Below are 10,793 nucleotides of genomic sequence, written 5' to 3'. Positions count from 1 at the left end.
TACAGAGATTCATGAAAATTTCCATTTCACCCCAGAATAAAGTAAGTGACTGGGAGTCTTTGGGATTCCGGATTTACTGTATAGCTAGGGTTGAAGCCCAGTTGAGATCTGTAAAACTACTATTGGGATTGTGAATTTCTCTGGAGGCAAAAGGTAATAGAATATGGTTATGTGGTAAATATTTTAATTCATAATTTTACTTAAATAGAATTTTCTCCTACTGTGCCAATTTTTAAATTATAACATAGTTGTTCATTCTTTTAATGACAACTTAGTTCTTTACATGTCCCCATGATAAATGTATGGATACAGTCCTGGGCACACACATGGACACACCACACAAACACACCACTCCCACTGTGGTTCAGAGTAGCTTTATTAAGTGTGTTTGCTTTTGACCCAGACAATTTTAAAACATTGGAGAGGAACAGTTGAAGTGAGGGACACCATGAAAAAGCCAAACCTTCGAATCACAGGCCTAGATGGGAAAGAGGAATCACAATTCAATGGTATAGACCAGATATTTAACTATCATAGAAGAAAAAGGCCCAAACTATGAAAAGTCTGTATGTTTTTATCAATACTCATGGGCTCACTGTCTCACTACACAGAAGGATTCAGAGAGACAGATTTCTGAAGACATCCCTTTAAAATGTTATCAATAAATATGTATTTGCAATTTCTTCAAAGAATTCTGAGCACAAATCTGAGTAAGTCGTTTTTATGACACCATAATTATTCACAACATGAACATTTGAGCCTAGTTAGACAGCTCTGTCTAAGTGTTAGGGTATGGTGGTATCATGGACTCTACTACCAATGATCCTAATGTCATTACAAACCATCAAAGCAATTATTTATAATCTTTAGTTATTTCTCACTGAATCTCAAGTGAATACTCACTGAGGAATATTCATATAATCAGACATAACAGGAAGACACAAAGCAATCATGGAGCCTCCTTTATATAATAGACCCAATTAAAAATAGTGGCTAGAGGTGTCAAACGTATGCATAAAAAGTAAGTAATAGCCTAAGCTTTTAAAAGTTTAAATAAAGATATCAGCAACTCACCAAATACTTCATGTACTAAAGGGGATTGAAGGAACAGAATTGCATATTCTTTACACATTTGAATGAAATCTTACAGCAGCATGTGTTCCACACAATTTAGCTAGAGATCCCAGAGGATTCCAGAACATAATCATGGTAAGAGTGCTGTTCCAGAATAAAGTCTGAGCAAGCAATGAAAGGAAAATAAATGGATTACAGCAAGCATACTAAAAAGGAAAAATAATGTTAGATAAATTTCCCCCAAGAAACTAGTGATAAGGAATAGATTGTACTGTGTTTGCTTTGCCTTTTATTTGCAAATAACATGTTTGGCTCAAAAGAAGAGATAAAATCAAATAGAATTATTTGCCAGGTTTTTTTCCTCCTTGGATACCCTAGCACTTTCAGATAACCATAACAAACAATAACACATTTCCAGGACTTAAAGTTGATTTACAAAAAAGATGCTCACATGCAATAAAAGGGGAGTCGGGAGCAAAGGCCACAGTTCCCTAACCAACCTCTGCAAGAAGTTCTGCCTAGCTGTAGTTCCTTAGGGGAAACAACTTCATTAACATAAAAGCAATGCACATCGGTGGTCCTTGTCTAGCATAGAACCATGAATCAATCATCACTAGTGATCCCAATAGTTGAGTTGAAATTTTAGGAATTTATTAACTTGGAAGAAACACTTTGTGAGAAAGGACGAAGTATAAATATCTCTGATGTCTAGCAGTAGCCCAGTTAACTGCATTCTGGGCGGAGAACTGAGTGAGCCTTCATCTTTATCAAATTTGAGCCCCAAGTCCCAAGTGCGAGAAGACAGAGCTTTTACACACAGTTCACTTCTGCACGCTGTAGCTGATTCTGTCATTGATGGCTACCAAATGGTGTGGCAACTGCCAGGAGAGCAGCAGATGGGGAGCATGGAAGCAGGCCTGGCTTGTATTTACTTTAACTGAAAGAGTCTTGGAAGCAAGGTGGACCATCCCAAAATTTCCATACTCACATCCACCACCATTGCTGCCTTTCTCATAGCCAATAGGAGGATCCTCAGGGCTTCTGTCATACACTCCATGAGATGGCAAAAGCAAGTGAAGAAGGAAAGAATGATGGTGAAATGGGCAGACCAGGGAGTTCTAGCCTTCCCTTCACAGGCTCCAGGGGAGAGAGAATTGCTCCTACTATTCTGCCAAACGGACATAGTATTAAACTGACTCCTAACGGCTTCTTGTTACCCTCACAGATCAGCACACCTCTCAAACTTCACTAGAGATGCTTGTGTTTGCAGTAGGTGGGGATTAACACAGATCCATAACTGGCCAAGGTACAGAGAATGAGACTGCAGATTGCGGGGCCATATATGGGATATCTAGCTCACACTCCCTCCACCTAAGGTTTAATAATCATTGCTGAAGAGAGAGTAGAAAAACTGTAAGAGCCAGAGGTCGGGGGGGGTGATATGTAGACACTGTATCCAAAAAAAACAAAGGGACAGCAAACTTACAGCAATCCCGACAGCTTTCACAAGGCCTGTGCAAGAAGATTGAGCCCAAACAAATCCCAACACAGAGAGGGAATGTGGACATGAAGTCTTACCCCTAGCCAAGGAGTTATTGGCAATTGATAAACACTGGAAGAGGGAGAGTCAGTTTTCTCTAAGAGTGTAGGCCCTGATAAGTTAACCACCATGACTCAATGAAAGGACATCCATCAAAAAACATATTTATGGGGAGCACAAATTCTACCAGACTTGGGGGGGGGAGATACATGTTGAATAGGTATGCAAGGGAATATGCAACTGTTGGTGCACAGTGAATATAATTGAAACACATTATATGAAATTCTCAATGAACTACTGAAAAAAATTAAGGAAAATGGCATTAGCTTCATCACCCTCCTATATCAGAGAATATTGGTAAATAGGTTGGTATTCCTCTTAAAAGCATCATGTAGCCACTGTAAAGTATATATGCTGTGATTCTGTCTCAATGATGATTCATTAGGTGAGAAAGTAGTCAGAACCCTGAAATCAGGACATCTGTCCCCAGCTGGGCCATTGGAACTCTGCCAAGCTGCTGTCCCTTCAGGCAGTGTGACATGTGCCACTTAGACAACATAGCACATTCTCAGTAGATGCTAATCAAATGCATCCGTCTCCAGAAATGGGACCAGGGGACCAGATTCCATCTGGATGCCACTGCCACGTGATGCAGAATATTTGGCAAATCACCACCATGGCCACCAGAACAGTTGAGAGCTTACCTGCCGCAAGATCCACCTCTCACTGTCCACACAGCAGAGCATGCAGGACACTGCGGGCACTATCCTGACCTTGCTCTGGGCATCCCTCACCCTAATACCTCAACAGAACAGCATGTACAGACCTTCTCAACCCCTCTTCAAATCTGCCTCTCCATTAGCTCAGCCTAGAAATAGGGTTTGTAAGAAAATCAAAACTTAACTTTCCTAAGATAAAAGAATCAGGGATTAAAATTCTTGAATCCTTTAGTAGCACTCCATCTTTCATATTCAAATTTCAATTCCACAATGAATTATTTTTTACCTTCTCATGGTTTTCTTTTTACCACATTTTATTTGCAGGGGGTGGGAGGGCACTCAGGGTGGCATGCACTGTGGTATATACGTGGAGGTCAGAGAATAGCTTGTAGGAGTCAGTTCTTCTACCGTGTGGGCCTCTGGAAACAAATTCCAATCATCAGGCAGTGCCTTTTTCAAGGGACCCCCAGGAGTCTCTCCTCCTCTAGAAACTAACCCTGGCTCTATCCTTGGCTGGCTCAGTCCTGCTGCTGTAAGAGTCCTGCTCAGAAACTTTAGCAGAACTCTCCTACTTATAGTACATGACCAAACTCTTCAGGCCACTGTCAGCGCCTCATTACAATAGTCCTTCTTCAACAAGTATTCTATCAAGTCAGCTTAGCTGCCATCTTCCTTCTGCCCCAGTGTTCCCACCCATTAAGCCCTCCCGTTTCCTTGTTGAACTCTGGGTTTATGCCTGTCTCCTCCCATTGCAAAGCCCACACTGCAGCATCTGCCTTGAGTAAAGTTTCCCTCAACACCCTTAACAAGTCCCATGATTCATTCTCTCCTTGCCATCAGGACTCTTCAAAACCCACACAGAAATGTCATGGGGTGCTCAGAGATGGAAATCAGGAAAGATCTTTATATATGTGTCAGAAATACAGATAAAGTTCAGTAGATTCAGTCTCTGAATCTGCTTAAAAAAAGTGATACTCCCTGATGTGTACCACCTTGTGATTTGAATGAGAAATGTGTATCTAACTACTTGGTCCCTATTTGGTGGTGCTGTTTGGGAATTTATAGAACGCTGGAGGTTGGGAGGTTGGTCTACAGAGTAAGTTCCAGGACAGGCTCCAAAACAATGCAGAGAAACCCTGTCTCGAAAAACCAAAAGAAAAAAAAGCACCTTGGAGGTGCAATACCCCTTCTGGAGGAAGTATGTCACTGTTGAGGGGGGAGGCGTTTGGGGTTTAGATACTTACCCTACTTCTCACTATCTTTTTCTGTAGCCTGTGTGTGGATGAAAATGTGATCAAACCAACTTCCTGCTCCTGCTGCCTGCTTCCATGCTTTTGGTACTGCCATGGAATCTCGTCCCCAGAACCATAAGCTAAATAAACTCTTGTGCAATGAGTTGACTTGGGTCATGGTAATTTAGTCACATTAACCAAAAAGAGACTGATACACATGATCACTACCAGCAAGCATTGCAAAGAATTGGAACATACATGGCTACGAAGTTTTCCTTTGGTTTCATTTGAGTGCTACCATACTGTGAGGCCATCAGATAACTCTCTGGAAACACTCTAGAAACATCCACAATAGCCAAAACACTCCAGCATCCTTCAGAAAAACCTCTCCTCTGTGGCTATCATTCCACCATCTCTCTAAACTGCCAAATTTAGAAATGCTTGTCTATTGATTTCTATCTTTGTAAATTTCAAATCTAGATGTCTTCCCACAAAGGCAATAGTGGATGGGCAGGTACACATCAATTTGTGTTTCCATCAGTACCATTGTACTTCAAAGTCAGTAAGAGCACAGTCAGTGCAGGAAGTTGTCTGGACCGTTTTTATAAAGCCACACAACAATCACCCATGTACATCCACCAATTCCTATAACCACTCTTAAAGATTAGTACAAATCTTTGATTGATCAAAGTCATTCAAATGCATTATCTCACAGCTCTGCAAAGCATAAGTTCAGAACACACAGCCCTTACTGGGCTCAAAGTATGAAGATGAGTAAGTCTCATCTATTTCCAGTATTAAAAGGGAATGTTCATCTGTATACTGTAAATATGTGTTGTTTTTATTGGTTGACAAATAAAACTGACTTGGCCAATGCCCAGGCAGAATAGAGTCAGGTGGAAAATCAAACAAAGATGTGGAGAGAAGGGAGGTGGAGTCAGGGAGACACCATGTAGCCACAAGGAGAGGCAAGATGTAAGGTAACAAGCCATGAGTTGGACTAACTATGGACTAAATGAGTTAATTTAATTGTGAAAGCTAGTTAGTAATATGCCTGAGCCATTGGCCAAACAATTATAATTAATATTTAACCTTAGAGAAGTTATTTGGGAATTGGTGGGCAAGATGAGAAGTCTCTATTTACAATTCCCTGTCTTTCTTCCCTTCTATCTGAGGCCCATATGTCTTGTTCTTTCCACCTTTGCTGTGACTAGAGAGCCATGTTCCTCTCAAGCTGCCATGTTCCTCAGCCTCTCTGCACAGATGGAGAACTCCTCTGCTCTCAATAAAGCATGTGACTGTGAAATTGGTGACATCTAGATAGGCCCAGACACAAAGTCTTCAAATGAAGTTCTGAAGTCACCTTTCAGAAGAACCTTCCAGATTCCAGTCAAGGGTGGTTCAGAAGCCACTTTCTAGTAACATACACACACAGTGGGAGCTGGCTTGTCTGCCATGATCTCTGACCTTCACAAGTTCAAATCTCCCAGACACAATACAGTGACTTTCCCCACTAGGAAACATAAGACCTATAAAGGACCGATGGCTATACAACAAAAAAGAACAGTAAGCTGTCCCTTCTCTCACCCCCCAGAAAGCAGCTACTTCTCTCCCTTCCTGTAAAGTCACCACTGCCAATCTGTCAGAAATCCCATCCTGCTTGGGAGTCCACTGTGGAATAAAGCTTTTTTCTCTTTGAGAACCCAATGTCATCAGTAACAGGCAGATCATAGGCACCCAGGATATCCAAGACAGACTAGTACCCATTATAGAGTCTTATTAGGAACCTTATTATAAGAATTTGATTAATAGTCTTGATTTCTGTGTAGTTAGACATTCTTTGGGACTGTCAGATTCCCCAATAATGACAGGGAGACTTATTATTAATTATGAGAGCTGGCCTTTATAGTTTAGGCATATTCCTACCTAGCTCTTATAACTTAAATTAACCTGTTTCTATTAATCTACATGCGCCATGTGGCTTTTCACGTCCTCCATTCTGTAAGTCTGACTCCCTTTGTATCTTCCTGGCATCTCTCACATGCCTAGATTCTTCTCTAGTTCATCTCTCTCCCCATAAGTCCTGCCTATTCTCTCCTACCTAGTTAGGTATTAGCCATTCAGCTCTTTATTAAACCAGTCAGAATGGTGCCTTTCACACATTGTGATCAAATATCATGCAACAATTCTGGATGAGTTGTGATGTGGAAAATGCACCAGTTCCTTCAGTCCTTTGTATTACTGACCACCAGCTATGTATCAATGCTATAAAGCATTGGTTCCTAACCTGTGGGTTATGACCCCTTTGGGGTTGACTATCAGATATACTGCATATCAGATATTTACATTATGACTCATAACAGTAGCAACATTACTGTTATGAAGTAGCAACGGAATAATTTCATGGTTGGAGGTTACCACAACATGAGGGTCCCAGTATTATATAAAAGGATCCCAGTATTAGGAAGATTGAGAACCACTGCTAGAAAGTCACTATCTGAGGAAGGTGACAGCGGATATGAGCTTACTACCTATGGTAACTATCAGCACACAGCAAGCACCATAGACACCCAGGAGAGTTCAAGCAGGAAAACTCATATCTGCATGTGGTCCTTCTTAGTCAGTACTAAAAACTGAATACTTGGCATACAAAAGAAAATGAGGAATTCTATATATCAATTTGAAATCGTTAAAGTAGTTTGCTGGCCTGGAAGAAAGGGGCTTGTAATTTGGCTATGGGTTTCAAGAGGGGATTATTTTTCCCAAAGGGGATGTTTAGCACTACCTCCCTGCATACTAACTGGAGATATGCTCAGAGTAAAAGATTGAGGCCAGGGGTGCTGGGAAACTTCCTACAAATTTCAGAACACCACTCAGGAGAATCAGAGTCCCAAACTCCAAGCCTGCTGAGTTTGAGAAATTCTGGGTTACAAAGACAACAAAATATATTTAGGAAGTTACACAGAAGAAAATACGATGGGGGAAAGGCATCTCTGATCCGCTGGATACATTTCTAACAGGTCTTTGGGCCTTCTAGTCAACGGCATCTAGTCAACGTGCATACCGTCTCCAGTGATCACAGCTGAGGGATTGGGAAAGAGACTGTAAACATGAGAAGCAAAGAAGGCTGCTTTCTGGGGGCTGTGACTTCCAACCAGACAGTCTCTCCAAATATTGAAGCACAAATTATCAGTGTGTCTTGGATTCAACGTTTATCCTACAATTACAGATAAGGAGGAGAAAAGGGAGAAAGAACCCTGGTTGTCTTGAGACTCTTTGCAAACATTTGTCATTTGCTTCCAGTAGCCTTTTGTTTGGAACACAGCAAAGTATGTGTGCACACTGAGCCTGTCTATACCCACCTGCCTGAAGATCCCAGTGTTCTGGCCCAACAGTGGCAGGGACTCCTAAACATGTCATATTCCTCTGATTGTCTCCAGTGGTTTGCACGGGAACACGGTAACAGCCACTGTTTTTGATATTTTATCCAAATGTACAGCCCTAGAGGGGAGAGAAGAGAAATAATAAAACATCTGTCCAGGGCTTACTTGAAGGAAGAGATTCCAGGAATTAGAGAATTTCAAATTAAAGCACAAAAGCTTGGGTGTCAAATAATGTAGGATGTGCAATCATTGGCTCCCTCTAGTCTGTGCCTCCATACCCACAAGGGGAAATTCTAGCCCACTTTTGTTGCTTTATTTGACAAATAATCATAGGCAGTGTCAGAAATTACAAAGAGACTAATTGTGTTTTTCTACCTTCTAGGCTGGGGTGGGAAGGCCCACACTAGAATCGGGTACAAAGGACTGACTCCCTTTAGTGGGTTTTACCCTGTGTAAATTCTTGCAGTAGCTTGATTTCTGCTTTGTGGCAAGAAGGGAGGGTGACTGGGGAATTGGCTGTGTTCCTTTTTAATGAAAAACCCAGTGTCAAAACTATCATCGGGATTTCTTTTTTCTCTCCCTCCAGCCTATCACAGTTGAACATTCACCACAGGCTCAGGAGCAATGAGCCCCAGCTTTGTAAAGACCAAGTCTAATAAACAAAACAAACCATGTCATTTCATGCTAATTCAAAGACTCGCTGCAACTGCTGTGTGCAGAGGAAGCCAAGAACTGTACTGTAACCCAAACATACACACATCACATCGCCAGGAAATGACTAATGTGGCTCCCATAACAGATCTTCCTAAATGGTTTAAGCATTGATGAATATATCATTTTGGAAAGAGTTCAAACATATGCAGAATTGAGTCTACAAATGTATCTTTCTCACAAAAATAATACCACTTGCCTTCAATATGGCTGGGGGAGCAAAGCATTGCTCACGCTTTGGCCTGACCTGTTCATCCATTGTGTCGCAATTGTTGCTGGGTTCTCAGTGACATCTCTAGCTCCACTTCTCTTCTTCTTGGAAAAGAGCCCAGCTACTCCAGAGTCTTGCCCAGCAAAAATGGGAGGTAGGCCAAAAACCTTTTTAGAGTTCTTGTGTTAACTCCAGTGACAGACACTTAAAACTCATTTCCAATGAAGCACACAAAGGTGGATAGCCCCCCTTTGTGCCTGTTTGTAGGGAGGTAAAAATCCACAGAGGCTAGGAACATAAGCCAGCACTGCATCCCATCTGTACACATCATGTTAACCTCTGAAAGTAGAACTGGCCATACAGAGTCTGCCATAACGAAACATTCCTTTTCAGAGGCTCACGCTTAACAACTCTCTAGCAAGTCCAAAGTCACCACCCCATGTGACATTTCAAACTGAGCTAAATTCAGGGCCCGGTGTAGGTTAGTCCTAGACAATTGGAGTTGTTCTCTTACCTCTAGTGAACCCAGGCAGCTTCTTCCCAAAGTGTTCCAAGTGGGTTCCACATGGCTGATGGGAAGACCACAGGCAGAGCCCTTGAAACTAAGATATCTGTGTAGGTGAGCTACTGTGAGAAGAGAGGGCATCTTAACATCAATCTACTAACTGGTCATCTGTTTCCTCCCAGCTCTGCACCTTCTGTCCATGCTTTGGAATCCCAGTATAGAGCCCAAAAGATGTCTTCCTTTGAGGTCCTAACAGTTCAAGACACTGTCAAACTATTCATGAGAGGAGGGAGAAATGATTTCTTTACTATTTGTCCAGTCCTGTCCATCACCTGGCCACCTGTGGCCTCAGGGACCAGCATGAGACCTCCTAGGGAACTCTTAAGTCAGAGCTTTCTGCAGTGGTTACATGGATAGCTATCACCTGGACAATTTGGGTAGGCTCCTAGCAGCTGATTCTGTCATTCCTTTGGTGTCCCCTACTACCAAGAGCAGTAACTGCCATGTTTGATTTTGAAATGTCCCCTCTGACAACAACTCATATACTGTACATTCGGTGTAGAGCTGACAGGGAAAGGTTGTTAGGGGAGAGAGTAGAACAGGCTCCAGAGGGTGTCTACCCCTGACCTCTGCCTGTCACTTCATATGCTGATAAAAACTATACTTTATTCTCCCGGCTGCCCAAAATACAGAGATAAAATATTATCTCTGAGCCAAAATACAGACCAGAAGCTGCAAGACTGTCAGTCAAAGCAGACGGCACTTCCTGTAAGTTCTTCGGCCAGGTGTCTGGTCACAGACACTAGAAAATTAATGTGTAACTACTTTGTTGTTATTTCGGTATTCCCTTTTTGCTTTTCAACCTACCAACACGCGTGTGATGAGTTCTCAGTATGAATCCCAACTATTTGCAATTTCTTATACTGCCTGAGCTGAGCAGAGTAAAGCTTGGTGGAAGGTGGGCACTGGAAAGTAGAAGACAAACACAACAGAACCCCACTTTATAGTGAGGAAGATCCAGTGGGAAGCCTGGATCTAGACATACAGTGACCCATGGGAGCCTTTAAAATGTGGCTACAACGGGTGAGGGGCTGAATATACACTATGCTTTCACACCCAGACTACTACTTGATAAGCTTCTATATTTGGAACAACCTACGTAGACAAACCAGTTTTTTATTACATTTGTTTGACCTGTGTGTCTATATGTACACGTCAGTACCATGGCATGTGTCTAGAGATCAAAGGACAACCTTCAGAAGACAGTTCTCTTCTCCTGACATGTGAGCCTCCCAGACCAAGCTCACATGGCCAACCTTGGGTGGCAGGAACCATTGACTGCAGAGCCTCTGTAGATCAGGGTTCAATGTTTTAAGTATAAAGTTTTATGAATCCAAACAGAGATTAACTCTCTCTGA

The 10,793-nt window shown here is 42.0% G+C and overlaps 1 long non-coding RNA gene across 1 annotated transcript in view; it reads right to left on the bottom strand.

Annotated features, from left to right (window-relative positions):
* LOC110340383 overlaps nucleotides 1–9,490 on the bottom strand; it is a 26,075-nt gene extending 16,585 nt beyond the window's left edge. Inside the window, exons 1-2 of the long non-coding RNA XR_002382177.2 lie at nucleotides 9,385–9,490; nucleotides 7,928–8,066 (exon numbers count right to left, since the gene is read on the bottom strand). This is a non-coding gene — a long non-coding RNA (uncharacterized LOC110340383). The remainder of the gene's footprint in view (nucleotides 1–7,927; nucleotides 8,067–9,384) is intronic.
* Between the last annotated feature and the right edge of the window lie 1,303 nt (nucleotides 9,491–10,793).

This window comes from Mesocricetus auratus, unplaced genomic scaffold (assembly GCF_017639785.1).
Source record: "Mesocricetus auratus isolate SY011 unplaced genomic scaffold, BCM_Maur_2.0 Super-Scaffold_100010, whole genome shotgun sequence".
In the NCBI taxonomy this organism is placed as follows: domain Eukaryota; kingdom Metazoa; phylum Chordata; class Mammalia; order Rodentia; family Cricetidae; genus Mesocricetus; species Mesocricetus auratus.
Note: the sequence above shows the minus strand (reverse complement) of the source record. Positions and strands in the feature narration are given on the sequence as shown.